General features: G+C 36.3%; 1 pseudogene; it reads right to left on the bottom strand.

Moving 5' to 3' along the window:
* LOC113255448 (2-iminobutanoate/2-iminopropanoate deaminase-like) overlaps positions 1 to 8,428 on the bottom strand; it is a 51,553-nt pseudogene extending 43,125 nt beyond the window's left edge.
* Positions 8,429 to 16,449: the final 8,021 nt, after the last annotated feature.

The raw sequence follows: 16,449 nt of genomic DNA, 5'->3' as shown, positions 1-16,449 counted from the left end.
TATATGAATATTTGAACACAAACAGTCATAGCAGCTTTATTTGTAATGGCCAAAAACTGGAAACAGCTCAAATGTTCATCAACAGGTGAATGGATAAACAAGTTGTTGTATGTCTGTACAATAGAATAATACTTAGCAATAAAAAGAAAAGAACTACTGGTGCATGCAACAAATGGATGAATCTGGAGGTCATTATTATGAGTGAAAGAATCTAGACCAAAAAGATAAGGTATTTCATGATTCTATTTATATAAAATTTTAGTAAATACAAACTCATCTATGACAGAAAGTGGATCACTAGTTGTGTGAGGAGAGAGGAAAAGCCATTGGAGTGGAACAAGAGGGTTGGATTACCAATGGGGCACTAGGAATGAATGGGAGTGACATATTCTTTATGTTTATAGTGGTGATATTAAGACATATGAACTGTGAACTTTAAACACCTTAATAAAGCTGATCTAAAACAAAGAAAGAATATTGGAATTACCTTTGATGTAAATAAATATTTTGTTTCTCAGATTATAAATGGGTAAATTATAGTCCTATATTTTACTTAATAAAAAGCCTGTTAAAGAACCTCCCCCTCCCTTTTATGTAAATGTTAGTATAGTCAACAAACTGGATTTCTAAGAAAATATCTAGTTCTAGTTTTAAAACTCTTTACCCAGATATATGCTTTCACAAGGAAAGAAAAATCTTCCCTTTGCCTTTTGGAAAACAACAAGTGATTTCAGAGGGGAAATGAGCCTGGGTAGTGCTCTTATTCTGCGTGCTCACCAAAACTGGCCAAATCTGGCAGAAACAGTTCAAAGATGTTTTTGGTTATGACAATCAGAATCCAGCCAATATGTCGCTCTGACTGTTTTTGAGTCTTTGAGTAACTTAAAGAAATATAGACTGTTTAGTGAGATGACTCTAAAAGACTGTCTTATGAGAGCCTCGTGTCATGGGAACCTGGCCAAGTCCTAGTCCAATGCTGACTCAGAGAGAGAGAGGATTTCTCAAACATTTTAAAAGCTTTCAGAAAAAAAAAAAAGAAAGAAGAAAGGAGAAAGAAAGAAAGAAAGAAGAAAGAAAGAAAGAAGAAAGAAAGAAAGAAAGAAAGAAAGAAAGAAAGAAAGAAAGAAAGAAAGAAAGAAAGAAAGTCTTTCTCCCCACACCACACACCCAAACACAAACATCTGGGCTAGGAGTGGGGTGGGGAATACTTCTTAAAAGAGAACAGCAAAGCTAAGTCATAGTGCCATAATCAGGTTTACTGTCGCATCTTAAACTGCAGACCCCATATTATCCAGTTTTAACATAATGGAGCAAAGAGATTCTACAGACAAAAGACCTGGGGTGCCAGTAAGTACACTCTAAAATAACTAGTGTGAAAAATTGAAGAAACAAAGGAAATCAAATGCAAAGATGTTTGGCATTCTGGTCACGGGGAAAGGAGCAAAGCTGCCCAAGTCTTAAGCTTACAGACGACTAACATCCCTAAATGTTAGCAGGATCCCTAAATAAATACAAATATAGCATCGTTCCATATTTGAACTAATCTGTTGTGGAAAATTTAAGCTGTTTTATCTCTTATTTACAGTCATAGTGAAATATTTTCCTTACTTTTAATGCCCTATGATATATGTTTGGATTGGCAGATTGCTGTTGTCATCATTGGGATGATGAAAACCATCCTTTAGTCTTCTGACAAATTATGATCTAGGGTGAGGTACATGAGAGTATGAATACCAGACAAGAGGCAAAGGGAAAAGACACAGAAAAGTGAGAAATTAATAACACAGAAATAATACATCAGAACAGCATTGGTCTGTGTGATAGGCTGACTAAGCAGGTGTTGAAAGCGTTTTGTGAAGGGTCCTCAAAAGAATAATCTGGTAATCTTGAAAGAAGCTATGTGAATTTCCCCATACATGTAAGTTTCATTTCATTTTTGAAATATCTTTTTTCTTAGTGTTATTTTTATTTTGAACTACATGTGGTAAGACGTTGTCTTTCAAATGTTTATGTTCTCTAAAGTTTTTAAATTTTCTTGTTAGAAGCTTATCTTTGCAGGAGCTAATGGAATAGGAAAAGAGAAAAAAAATGGATTGAACCTAAAGTAATAAAGTTAAAGTTGTTCTGCAGGGACAATAGAAGAGGGTGGGGAAGAAAAAGTTTATGTGGTTGATGGAACTTAAAGCAATAATGTTGATGGTGGTAGAAGCCATTGGGGATTTTGTCTCTGTAGTAGATAATGACCTCAGTATTTCCAGCACCATGAAGATCTTATGCTTGATTTAAATTTAATTAGTTGGACACTTGATTCATATTTTTATCAAATAGTGTATTTCCTTTAAAAAGGAATATGCATAATGAGCACAAAGAGAATGGAGTGAAAAGTTAATAGTCCATTATTTCTAGACCGTCAGTTCTCAGGCCCTCAAACAGTAGAAGCTCTTTCTTCATGTAGCCTGGGAACTTTAACCTTTTAATGCTTGAATCTAAATATTTTGACTATTAGCATATTTTTCCTTGATTGTTTTCACAAAGAGTGTAAATCACATCATTGGTCATGGCGACCCTGCCTATGTGACATTTATGCACATTTTATTTTCTGTTTCATAGCAACAGGTGATGGAGGCAATAAAAATTAAGTTGGGTAAAATGTTTTATGTTGAACAACAACCCATTTTTATGTGGACTATATCCTGCCATGAATGTAAGCATTCTAGAATGACGTCTGTTTTCTTTCCCTTGAAACAAATTGAGAAAAACTATTTTCCAAGGTCTTCATCTGGCTTGAAGAATTGCATTTTTGCAGTTGTCTTTTCGTTAGTAGCATGCATGCAAAGTGAATACTGTTTGTGTACTCCACACATATTTTTAATAGAACCCTTTGTGCCATGCCACTTCCCTGAAAATCATGACATTTTTAAGAAGAATTAAAACCTGAAGAATGTGTAAATCCATTGAAATTTTTATGCTCAATTAAACCAAATAATTACCAAGTTACCAATCCTCAGACTTCTTCCTTGGCTTCAAATACCATCCACACCCCGATGACTTTGAAAGTTATACTTTTGTTCTCAAACTTTCCAGAATCTCTTACATATAACTCTCTACACAACATCTCTGGTTAGAAATCCAATGAGCACGTAAAAACTTACATGCCCAGAAATGACTCTTAACTTTCCCCCTAAAATTTTCCCCATTTCTATTTGTAGCAACTTGTCCATCCAGATGCTTAAATCATAAACCTTAGAATCAACCTTGACTCTTTTTTCTTTTTCCTCATATCAAGAAGTTAACCCAGACACAAAACTGAGCCTTCAAGATATATCTTGGGTCTGCCCACTTTTCACCACTTGTAGCACAGTGCTCTATTTGCTTCCCCCCACCCTGTCTTCCATTTGAATTCTTGCAATAGCTTAATGGGCTTCCCCACATCCACTCTTGATCTCACAGTCTGCACTTCATAGAGGGGCTCCAGTCATGCCCAATGCTCACAACCTCAAGACCTCCCATTCATCTCATATGGCTTCCAAGGTCCTATATGATCTGCCTTCTTGCAGCTTTGTGGCCTCATATGTATATCTCCTTGCTATTTCACTCCAGCTTCCTTGCTGTCTCTTGAACGTGCTCAGCATATTTCCATTAAGGACCATTTGTAATTGCTGTTTCCGCTGCCTGGAAAGTTCTCCTGCACATAGCTCTGTGGATTGCTGCCTCCCTTTAACATCTCTGCTTGAATGTCACTTTGTCACAGAGCCCTCTCTGAACACTCTATAAATGTTAACTTCTCCTCACTGTCCTTCTATCTCACACACACTGCTTGGTTTTCAACAGAGCACCACCACCTGACATGATTTTAAATCTCTTTTTCATCTGACTCTTCCTTCTAGGTTGTAAGATAACTGAGACCAAGCAAGGTCTTGCCTTTTTGTACTCACTAAAATTGCAAAATTTAAAAAGCCTGGAAATTCTAAGTGTTAGCAAGTATGTGAAAAAACTTACTCTTATACATAAGAATTCAAAATAGTACAGCCATTTTGCAATACATTTGGCAGTTCCTTATAAAGTTAAAGATACATTTGCCATATGACCCAAAAAAACTCTCTCCTGGGTGTTTACTTAAGTGACATGGAAATATTTGTCTACACAAACATTTATATGCAAATGTTCATAGCAAATTTATTCATAGTATTCATCATAATAGCTCCAAATTAGAAACTACCCAATGTCTATTCATTGGTGACTGGATTAACAAATGGGATAATTTTATGTAATGGAGTACTACCCAAGAATAAAAAGGAACCAACTATCGATACACTTAACAACCTGCATGAATCTCAAAAATATTATGCTAAGTAAAAGAAGTCAGACACAGAAGACTACATATTCTGCGATGCCATTGATATATTTTGGGAAAGTCACCATGTAGTGACAGAAAGCAGACCAGTAGTTACAGGGTTTGGGGTAGTAGGAGGGGATTGACTATAAAAGGGCTCAAAGGAACGCATTGCGATGATGGAAATTCATGGTATGTTCATTTACCACTGCAAAGCAGACATTAAGAAGGTATGGGGAGTAAGATAATAAGAAAGCATGCTCCCTTGATAGGTTATAATTTGTGTAGCAAATGATATTATAAAGTAAGTAACAGTAAGCTTTATATAAAATTTTTAACTCTCTGGTCATAAGAATTTTGTTACAATTAATAATTAACAATTGCTTTCACTGCTCATTGTCCAACTGTTCATTATAGATATGGACTTTTGTATAGTGTAAAGAAATAAGAGGATCTAGATTCTTTGCACTTCAGTTTCGTGATGATCAGATAATAGCCTAATTACTTCAAAGAGTAAACACATAATTTTTCTTATGAATTATGAACTGAGGAATATACTCTCACACAATGTCCGTTCAATATTTTTGAGTTAAGTTTATGTCATTTGAATGTTCTAAATTTATACAGTATAAGTAATTTTAATTTAATGACATATAATTAAGAAAGGAAAGCATTCAAATATGTATTCAACAATCACAGTGGAATTAAGATTTTCCCTATCCGTAAACTTTATTTTAATTTTATTTAATTTATTCTGACAGACAGTTGGTTTCTCACAAAGGAGATGCAATAAAAATTTTTATTCTTTCCATCTTGAGCATATGGTTTTCATATTCAAAAGCAAATATTTACTGTATAATAATATAGAAAAGAAAGGAAATAAGAGATGGGGAAGCTTTGTCAAGCATAAGTACTTGCTTTGATAACTACTCTGTACTATACTAAATATGTTAGTTTGCCTAGTAAAAATACACTTAAACTTTTCCATCTAAATAATCACACCTTATTTCTTAATTACTAAATCTGTAAGTGTACTCTTAAATTAAATACCCATAAAATTAAAAAAATATTAAAGGATGCCATAATAGAGGAAAGCACACTAATCCTAAGAGTACAGGAGAATGAAATTTCAGAAACTAAATGTGCTTGTAACCAGCACCAAACCCAAGAAACATAACACTGCTGGTACCCAGAAATTCTCTCCAAACCCCTCTAAGTTACTATACCCCTCCAGAGAGAATTCACTTTTTTTTAAAAAAAGGATTTTATTTATTTGACAGAGAGACAGCAAGTGAGAGAGGGAACACAGCAGGGGGAGTGGGAGAGGAAGAAGCAGGCTCCTAGCAGAGGAGCCTGATGCGGGACTCGATCCCAGAACACCGGGCTCATGCCCTGAGCCAAAGGCAGACGCTTAACGACTGCGCCACCCAGGTGCCCCGAGAATTCACTTTTCTGACTTGTTGTAGCATAGATTAGTTTTGCCTGACTTTGAACTTTACACAAAAAGAATACGCACTTGTTTTTTGTATAGGTTCTTTCATTCAATATGTTTTTAAGATTCATTTTTGTGTGCAGCTATTGTTTGCTCCTTCTCATTGTGTTTGTATCCACTATGGAAAAATAGCACAACTTATTCATTCTGCTAAAGTAGATTTTAGTTTCATTGCAATTACGAATAGCTCTACTAAGAACATTCTTGTCCATATCTTTTGGTGAATAGGTGCATGAAGTTCTGTTGGGTACATGTAAAATTGCTAGATAATAAGGTAGGTGTATGTTCAGTTTCAGTAAATACTGCCAACAGTTCTCAAAGTGATCGTATTAATTTATATTCTTACCAGCAGTGTATAGAAATTCTGGTTGCTCCATAGCCTTATTAATCTTTGTTATTTTCTGACTCAAAAAATTCAGATATTCTAGGAGAAGGGCCTTTTGAATTATGGCTATAATATGTAATTTCCTATGTTTAATAAAGTTGAGCACGTATTTTATATGCTTATTGGCCATTTGGATATCTTTATTCATGAAATACATGTTCACATTTTTGTTCATTTTATTTTAGAATTTCTTTCCTTATCTCCTTTTTCTAACATACTGGTTTTAGGAGTTCTGAATTTTTTTTTGTTGTATATGGGTACTACAAATATTTCACTTTCCATAAAATTTTATGTATTAAAGAATTTTCAGAAAAATATCTCTTGTGTTAGAATACTACTCTATAGTTAAACAGCTCATTACTTAGCTCTTAGTTTAGCTCTGGTATTGCAGTACAAAAGAAGCTGAAAACAATATATAAACTAATGTGTGGCCAGAGTTGGCCTAGAGCTGGCCAGATTCAGCCAACAGGCCAAGGCAAGGTAGGAGAAAAAGAGGAGTAAGAGGGTAGATATAATCTCAAATATTTTAGTATTTTATTAACTGTAAATGGACCAAATGTTCTAATTAAAATTCTTTCCCTATTCTAGGGAAAACACACCGGAACTAAGATTGTCAGATTGTATTGAAAAGAAACTAACACGTAAAATACCTTAAATATAAGGCCCAGGAAAGTTGAAAGCAAAAGGATAAAAAGTCATTCTATGCAAACACCAACAAAAAGAAAGTTTGCAGAACTATACTAGCAACCGACAAAGTAGACTGTGGAGCAAAAATTATTACTAAAGATAATAACACTCCTAATTTTGTATACATGATCTCCAAACATGTAAGACAAAACTGACAGAATCAAAAAAAGAAGCAGACAAAACTAAGGTCAGAGAAGAATTAAAATACCTGTATCACGAACTGACAGAACAGACAGAATCACTAGATATAAAAATTAAGAACAACATGCTTAACTTTATATGTGTGTGCATAAAACATACTGCTGAATCGTAACATTCAGCATCTGTATTATACATGTTCTATTCAAGTTCACATGGAGCATTCACCAAAATTACATAGATATATTTGGACTATAAAGGAAGTCACAACATCTTTTCCAAGTGTTAAATCAAAGTATGTTCCCTGATGATGGTGGAGTTAAGTTAGAAATGAATAACAAAAATAGAGTGAGAAAATCCCTAAATTATTAGAAAATAAGCAATACATTTCTTTTTTTTCTTTGGAAATTTCTTTTTTCCCATGATCCTTATTTCCATTTTCTGTTTAAGAACTCGTGAAAGAGAAATACCATATGGTCTAATAGTTCCACTACTGGTGATTTATGAAAATGAGAACATTAATTCAAAAAGATATATGCATACATGTTTATTTTAACATTATTTACAATAACCAAGCTATGGAAGCAATCTAAGTGTTCATAGATAGACAAATGAATAAGGAACATGTGGCATATATACACCACAGAATATTATGCAGGCATAAAAAGGATGAGATCTTGCCATTTTCAACAACATGATGAACTTACGCTAAATGAAGTAAGTTAGACTGAGAAAGACAAAATGCCATGTGTTTTCACTCATATGTGGACTCTAAAAAAAAAGAAGATAAAGGAATAAACAAAAAGCAGAATCAGAGAATAAACTGATGGTAGCCAAAGTGAAGGGGGGTGAGGGGATGGGCAAATGGGTGAGGGGGGGCAGGAAATTCAGACTTCCACTTATTGATGAATAAGCCATGGGGATAAAAGGTACAGTATAGGGAATGATATGTAATAGTATTGTATGCTGACAGGTGCTAGCTACATTTGTGGTGAGCATAGCATAATGTATAGACTTGTTGAATCACCAAGTTGTACACCTGAACTTAATGTAACATATCAACCATACTGCAATATAAAAAAAGATAAGTAAAAAAAACAATTTGTAAAAGAACAGCTCAAGACCACTCAGTGGTTGTTTCTACTCATTAGCTGTAGACCACTCTTCAATGGCAGGCTGGGCTCCAGTAGTTAATGAGGAACTGCTAAGTAGGCATAGGGGGAATCCACAAGCCTTCAGACCAGCTGGTGAACTCGGGGTGTATAGAAGTAAATTTGGGAGCTGGAACAGTCTATTTACCTTGAAATTCCTCCATGATCACAGCCTTTCCAGCAGTAGCTTGCTCTTCCTTTTCAATCTGTTCAGGATCTCTGTGGAAGTAGAGATCAGGCATGGCCCTCTTGGGTATTCACTGGAGATGGTGCCACTCATGCAGAGAAATTCCCTGGCTATCTTCTACCACCTCAGGCCACTGAGTGCACTCCCTCAGTGCAGTGTCCACATATTGCAGATGAAAGTGTGTTACACAGAGCAATGTCACTCAGGTGAACACAAGACACCTTTCTGAAAGGCTGGTGATCAGCTCTGGGATCAGTAACCATTGGAAGGCTGCCTGAATCTTCTGGTTGGTGAAGTTTCCAGGAGTGAAGTAACCCAGTGATAGGGGTGGCTCCGGTGGCAGTAGCAAACTTCAACCCAGCTCACTGGCCAGTATTCCTGGAGAATGTGACACTGACATCAGCTGGGTTTTCAGTGACAACGATGGCATGAGCTGCCCACAGAAGCTTCTCCCAGGTTCTCTTCAGATTTATGATGTAGATGCCATCACTTCTCCTTTCATAGATGTACGTTCCATTTGGAAGTCAAAGTTGGTGGCACCTAAGTGGATTTCTGCTACAAGCAATTTGAGGACATCCTCCTTCTTCATTTGCAGGACATCAAGGTCCATCAAAGCTTCCCTTTCGGTTATGATGGAAACCCAGAACAATGTCATATGGACCCCTCTCTAGGGAGAGTGGAAAAAGCAGCAATATATTTCTAAATTATCCATGTGCCAAAGGTGAGATCACACTAAAAATTACAAAATATTCAAAAATAAAGGATAATAAAAATATGACATCAAAACATAGGATTCAGCTACAACAATGCTAAGAGGGGAATTTATAGTATTAAATGCATATATTGGAAGAAAAGAAAGTCTGAAATTTTATTATACAGTCATCAATATAAGTAGAGTAAAACGAGCAAATTGAATTCAAACAACATAGAAGAAAGGAAATATATTAAGAAAAGGAATACAAATTAATGAAATTGAGAACAAATGCCAGAGAAAATCAGTACTGCTAATATTGATAAATATCTAGGCAAAACTGACAAGAGAAAAAATAAGGGATAAAAACATCAACATAAAGATCCCACAGACATTAAAAAATTTTATCATGTACAATTTTATGCTAATAAATTTTAAAATCTAGGTGAAATACATAAACTGAAACAGGAGAAAATAGGAAATCTGAACGGTGTATTTTCTGTTAAAGAAATTTAAACTTTGATAAAACAGGAACAACACAAACCTCCCAAAAAGAATATTCCAGGCCCAGAAGAACTTAATAATAAAATCTTCCAAACATCAAGGTAAGACTCATTAATATCTTCAACAAAATCTTTCCTAAAATAGAGAAAAAAGGAAAACATCCAACTCATTTTACAAAGCTAACGTTAACACTGGTACCAAACCCTGTCCGGGACATTTCAAAAAAGAAAACTTAAAGTCGTTTGTCGGATATGCATAGATGCAGGAGTCCTCAGGGAAATAACCTAGCACATTTAGAGTTATTTTGGGAAGGAGTGCAGTGTTCCTTTAACATATAGAAAATAATTCACCACATTAATAGCAAAAAGAGGAAAAATACAATACTTTTTACAGATGCAGAAAAACCTCTTGATAAAATTCAATACCTATTTTTGACTTAAAAACAAATTGCTTGGGGGAACCTGGGTGGCTCAGTCAGTTAAGCATCTGCCTTCAATTCAGGTCATGATCTCAGGGTCCTGGGATCAAACCCCATGGCAGGCTCCCTGCTCAGCGGGAAGTCTGCTTGTCCCTCTCCCTCTGCCCCTGCCACTCCTCTTGCACTCTCTCTTGCTCTCTTTCTCTCAAATAAATAAATAAAATCTTAAAAAAAATAAATCCCTGGGGAAACTAGGGTTCAATGAGGACTCCCTTAACCTATAAAAACCTGCAAGAAATAACAGACTTCATGGTAAAGTGATAAAAGCTTTACCCCTACAACCGAGAAGGGGAGAACAATGCCTAACCCCAACATTTCTGTTCAACTCTTTGCTGGTGGTGCTCCCCAATGCCATGTAGCCAGCCCTCAGAAACTGGAATATTTCAGGACCTAGCAATATCTCTGGGTCACTGATGATACTATTTCTGCATCTACCAGGAAGAGCACTCTTGTCTACTGCAAAACCACTGGGATTTATCTTGAAAGGCAGAACATTTGCATAGAGTACAACCCAGCAGTTTCACTCCTAGGCATGCCATGGAGAAAATTTTGTTCCTATGCACCAGGAACAATTAGAAGAAAGTTCATGGCAGCACGGATCATAATATATATCTTTTTCTATTATGAAAATGATAGTTGGGGTCCTGGGTGGCTCAGTCAATTAAGTGTCTGCCTTCAGCTCAAGTCATGATCCCAGGGTCCTGGGATCGAGCCCCACGTCTCCCTGCTCAGCAGGGATCCTGCTTCTCCCTCTCCTCCCAGCTCATGCTCTCTCTCATTATCTCTGTTTCTCTCAAATAAATAAATAAAATCTTAAAAACAAAGAGAAAATGATAGTTTTTAACATAATTGATTAAATTGTGGAAGTTTAACACAAGAAAGCATTAAATCATGAAAATAAATAACATAAAATAACCATCTAAGTGATTTGTGAATGCTTAATGTTGAATGCATACATATATTTGTGACAAAAAGTTTTAAAAATTAAGGGAATGCGAAACACAAAATTTAAGATAGTGATTAGTGCTGATCTGGACAGGAAGCCGGGAAATGGATGAAGAGAAATACACGAGTAGAGACAAATAACGTTTTATGTCTTGGTTGGGTGATGGCTTCATTGGTGTTCATTATATTATTGTTTGTAATGTATATACTTTATGCATGTATCTTCTTTCTATATTCCAAGTCTGTATACCAAATGACTATGTCTTTTATCACAAATGATAGTAGATCGGGGGGAAAGATTTGCTCTGGTGATGATTCCCTTGCCGTGGAGTCCATGGCCACTCAGGTGCTGTGTCTTATTTTATTTCATAGATGAGGGTCATCTGAAATGCTTCAAAACTACCAGCTGCTGCTTCTTACTTTTGTAGGTAATGCAAACACACATCCAAAAGGGAAAAAAAAAAATTACAAGACTTGGTTGAGCTCTTGGCAGACTTCCGTCATCAGATTACCTCACAGGTTACTGGCCACCCTATGGATGGGCTTCTTTTGGGTAAGATATCCAGGGAGCTGTGATTCCATCACATGCCATGAGCTAAAGAAGTCTGTGGATGTGGCAGGCATTCTGTGGCTTCTCTAGAAGAGAGAATGCCATCGGCTAGCAGCTTGTTTGGTCTATCCAGAGCATGGAATGAGCTCATCTAGCAAATATTAAGGCACAAAGTTCTAAACAGCATGCCCTTTTCACCAGAGGGCAATTTGAATCTCAATATAATGTTTCTTGAATTTTAGAGCTTCCACTTACTTTCAAAACATTTCTTGTAAATATAAAAGTTTTCTGGCCTTAAAATTTTATGGTATCTGAAAGCTAGAGTTGACTGATGTAATATTTGTGTTTTTCCTCAGACTGTTCTGGATAGTTTAATTCACAGCTGCAGCTGGTACCATGCTTTAGTCAAGATTTTAAAACTCTGTCTTTAGGATAAAACTGCTCACAGGTGACTAAATAAGCTTGAGTGTAAACATTCATTTATTTAAAATTTAGGAGTTAGAATTTACCTTTTTTTAATAGAAAAAGCAATTTAGGGGAATCATTTGGCATTGCTTTTGCTTAGCAAATAATCTACTGTGTTATTATTTTGCAATGGCTAGAGAAAAACCTTCAAAACAGGTAAAGGATGAAGAAATTATTTTTCTTATATTTATATTTTCATTTTCTTCCTTATTATATGTACTAAATATTCTAGGGTTTGCAGGTTAGTAAAAGCATTGCAGCCACTCAAAGAAAAAGTCGTGGCTCAAATAAAATACTTATTTGTTTCTGAAAATCTATATATTCCAATAGTTATAGTATAGCTAAGAATAAGTAAAAAGTCACACAATTGTTAAAAATGTCCTGGATGGCCATTGCGCTACTGGGTGTTTACCCCAAAGAGACAGACGTAGTGAAGAGAAGGGCCATATGCACCCCAATGTTCATAGCAGCAATGTCCACAATAGCTAAATCGTGGAAGGAGCCGAGATGCCCTTCAACAGATGACTGGATTAAGAAGTTGTGGTCCATATATACAATGGAATATTACTCAGCTATCAGAAAGAACGAGTTCTCAACATTTGCTACAACATGGATGGCACTGGAGGAGATAATGCTAACTGAAATAAGTCAAGCAGAGAAAGACAACTATCATATGATTTCTCTCATCTATGGAACATAAGAACTAGGATGATCAGTAGGGGAAGAAAGGGATAAAGAAAGGGGGGTAATCAGAAGGGGGAATGAAACATGAGAGACTATGGACTATGAGAAACAAACTGAGGGCCTCAGAGGGGAGGGGGTTGGGGGAATGGGATAGACCAGTGATGGGTAGTAAGGAGGGCATGTATTGCATGGTGCACTGGGTGTTATACACAACTAATGAATCATCGAGCCTTACATTGGAAACCGGGGATGTACTGTATGGTGACTAACATAATATAATAAAAAATCATTAAAAAAAAATCCCCACACATAATCAAAGAGATACAAAAAAAAAACCACCAAGATAATTTAAAAAAATCTAAAAAAAAAAAATGTCCTGGATGGAATTAAAATTTTAAAATATCAAGCTTCTACTTAACTGGTGACTAGAATGAACTTATCAATTGGAAAAATATTTTAATTTCAACTGGTTTTACCCAGCGATAAATATTTCACAATATTGCAAATGACTTAAAATCTGTAGTACAGATCATTGCTAAAAGTTGTAATCATTTAAAAACTTTACTGATGATGTGACTTTTACCTGTAAAAGGATTATAGTCTCCTTTAAGAAGAAGCACATAGTTAAGTATAATACTAAGTTATGACCAGCGCCGCAAAAACAGTTAATCTTTCCAGCTCAAGCAGGCAGTATAGCTTCAGTTTGGAATGAAGTAAATTATTAGTTATGTAATACAAACTCTGAGGTGTGTAACCTGACCCAGGATGGGGGTAACAGAACCACCGTGGATCTTCGCAAAGACGTTTCAGGCTTATGTTTATGCTGCAGGGCTTGTATGCTAAAAGAGGAAACTGACTTCTGTATGTAACAGTACTATGTTCAGCACCAACCCAATTGATGGCCTCAAGATCCATTAGGACAGAATAAAAACAATCTGCATCAAAGCCTCATCTGGCACACTCTGTCTTGATCCGGTGATATTTTTGTGCGAAAGTTCAAGTCTTTTGAGTTCTATTCTTTTTTTTTTTTTTTTTTTTGTACCAGTTTGTGACTTTGTGAAATTAGGACATAAAGGTGTTTGACTTGAAGACTGGACCAGCATTGACAATAATACCCGCTTCATTAAAATTTATATGTATTTAGGTGAAAGGATTGGCCTGATTTTTTTTTTTTTTGGTTCAACTGCTAAGGGGATCTGTTAGTGACATTATGACCTGTCCAGCCACATTTATCTCTGTTGTCCTTTATGACAACAAGCAGAAGTCAGGTCTGTCCCACAGATCCCCCTGTGTCTCCCAGCAATGAAGCCTGGCGGTGAGCCCGAGTTGCGGCTCTGTATTGTGCAATCTAAACACATGCACGGGAACGGACTCAGACTTATTAGAAGCAGACTGAAGCAATGCACCAGGAATTACTTACCAGGTTTTAGAAGTCCCAATAAAGCACAGTAAATAATAGATCAAAGGCATTCAAAAATCTGGTGGCTGTTGATAAACTGGACCAACTTGCTTAGGGACATCTTAACTAAAATGTTTATATATTGAAAAAAGGGTTATTTAGTGGTGTCATCATCAAGGGAGAAGGAAAGCTACAAAAGCTGTAAAAGTTAATAAAGTCACCTTGAATGAAATCTCTGGCCCAGCAAACCCACTGAACTCTAATGAGATAGGATGAAATAGCAGAGCTAATAGCAGGTATCCTGGGGGTATATTTAATGGTAAGAAAAAAAAAAGCAGTAAGAATTTTCTTCCTTTAGCTGACATTTGAATGGTAATAATGAAAGACCCAATGAGGAAGTCCTGCTTGTGCTTCCTTTTTAGTACTTATCAAATAACACCATGAAAAGACATCTTCCTGTTTGGAGGAGTTTGATACTGGAGAAGCATGGAAAGGGTGAGAACAGGCTTGACTTCCTCACCATTCAGACCGCCACTCTTGCCAGTTCCCCTGTTGTGCCTGACTGCAGGGAAGCTGGTGTCATTTGAGAGCAGAGAGCAAGACAAAAGCAAACTGGCTCATGTGAATTCTAAGTCATGAAATAGACTCAAAATGATATACCCCCAATAAATGAGTGCAGCCTTGGAAAGTACGGTTGAATGTCTATTGAATTACCATCCCTATGCAGTTAGAGTTAAGGGGAGTGGAGCAGAGGTGGTGTGGACACTGCCACTTACAGTGCCATGTTCTATGTGAGTATTTGGTAATTTTAAGGAGGGAAAGAGGACAACACTAACGTTTGCTGAAAGTCTGGCACCTCACAACTTTTTCTCCTTTCTATGATGGATCCCATAATATTCCCATTTTTACTAATGAGGAAATTGAGACAGAGAGAGCCAAAGTAATTTGCCAAAGGTTATGTTTCTGATCAATGACAAAGCTGAGATTTGACCTTGGGTCTGTCTGTCTCCAAATATTTATATTATTCTAGACTGAGACCACCCACCAGAATCACCTTTGGAGATTTGAAAAAACATGCATGTCTGATAATATCCTTGATGGATTTGAAAGGAGAGGGAGGAAAGAATTGATAAAATTTAAACATGCACTATGGGTTAGATAACAGTGATTTATCAATATTAAATTTTCTGATTTTGGTAATTATACTGTGAAAATAATGCCCTTGTTTTTGGGAAATACACACTTAAATATACATCTATGGATAGATATTCTATATCTGTATCTACATAGATATAGACAAATTGATAGATAGAGACAATGACAAAACAGATGGGGTAAAATGTAAACAATTCTGGGCGTGAAGCACTGTATTTTGCAAAAATACAATAATCTTTCATCCCATAGTTCTTTTACTAGGATGAGGGGTGTATTCCCCCTCCGCCTTCTGAATCTGGGTATGCACTTTTGTCTGTGGCGGAAGTGACGCTGTATGACTCTCCAGGCTAGATAATAAAAGGCAGTAGAGCTGCTGCTGGCTTCTCCTGAATGTCCGTGCTCGGACCCCAGCTGCCATGCTCTGAGAAAGCTCCAGCAGCTCATCTAGTGGCCTGTGTGGAAAGGCCTCCCTGGAAAGGAAAGGAGGTCCACAGCCCTTAGCACTGGCTGAGCACTGATTTCATAGCAACACTGATTTGCCAGTCAAAGGAAGAGCCAGCTTGCTCCAACTGCTCTAACCACTACTGCTGCTGGTGCTGCACGGAGCAGAGATGAGCCCTCCCTCTGACACCTGCCACACGTCAGTTCTGTGAGCTAAAATATAACTGGTTTTTTTAAATCACTGCCTTTTGAAATGTTTATCGTGTAGCAATAGATAACAAGAACTCTGAGTAAAGAGTATATGGAAGTTCTTTATACTATTCTTGTAGCTTTCTCATAAGTTTACAATGATATCAAAATGAAAGCTAAAAGTACACATACTCAGACTCTATCTTCAGAAGCTTGGTGCATGGAGGCATGTGTATTTTGAAACAACTAAACAAACCAAAACCAACCAAAAAGACTTCTCAGGAGATTCTTTATTTGTAAATCACCAGTCTAGTTGGAAAGGAGCAAATTGAGAACTATGATAAAAAATGATATGATTCAAAATTATGTCAAATGAAGTTATGCTAGAATATAGTAAGAATTTCAATAAATTGATCATGCATATACATAGATGACTGGGATTTTTGTTTTAGTTATTATTGGAACTTTTTTTTTTTAATGTGATATTTCCTTCATCATTTGAAGTTTGAGGCCATTCTAATGAGAATTTTTAGGCTCTTTCAAGACCAAGTTTTTTCGAGTATGGCTGTCAGGCT

The sequence above is a fragment of the Ursus arctos genome, unplaced genomic scaffold (genome assembly GCF_023065955.2).
Source record: "Ursus arctos isolate Adak ecotype North America unplaced genomic scaffold, UrsArc2.0 scaffold_11, whole genome shotgun sequence".
Taxonomy (NCBI): Eukaryota; Metazoa; Chordata; class Mammalia; order Carnivora; family Ursidae; genus Ursus; species Ursus arctos.
The sequence above is the reverse complement of the archived record's forward strand: the minus strand, read 5'-3'. Positions and strand labels throughout refer to the sequence as shown.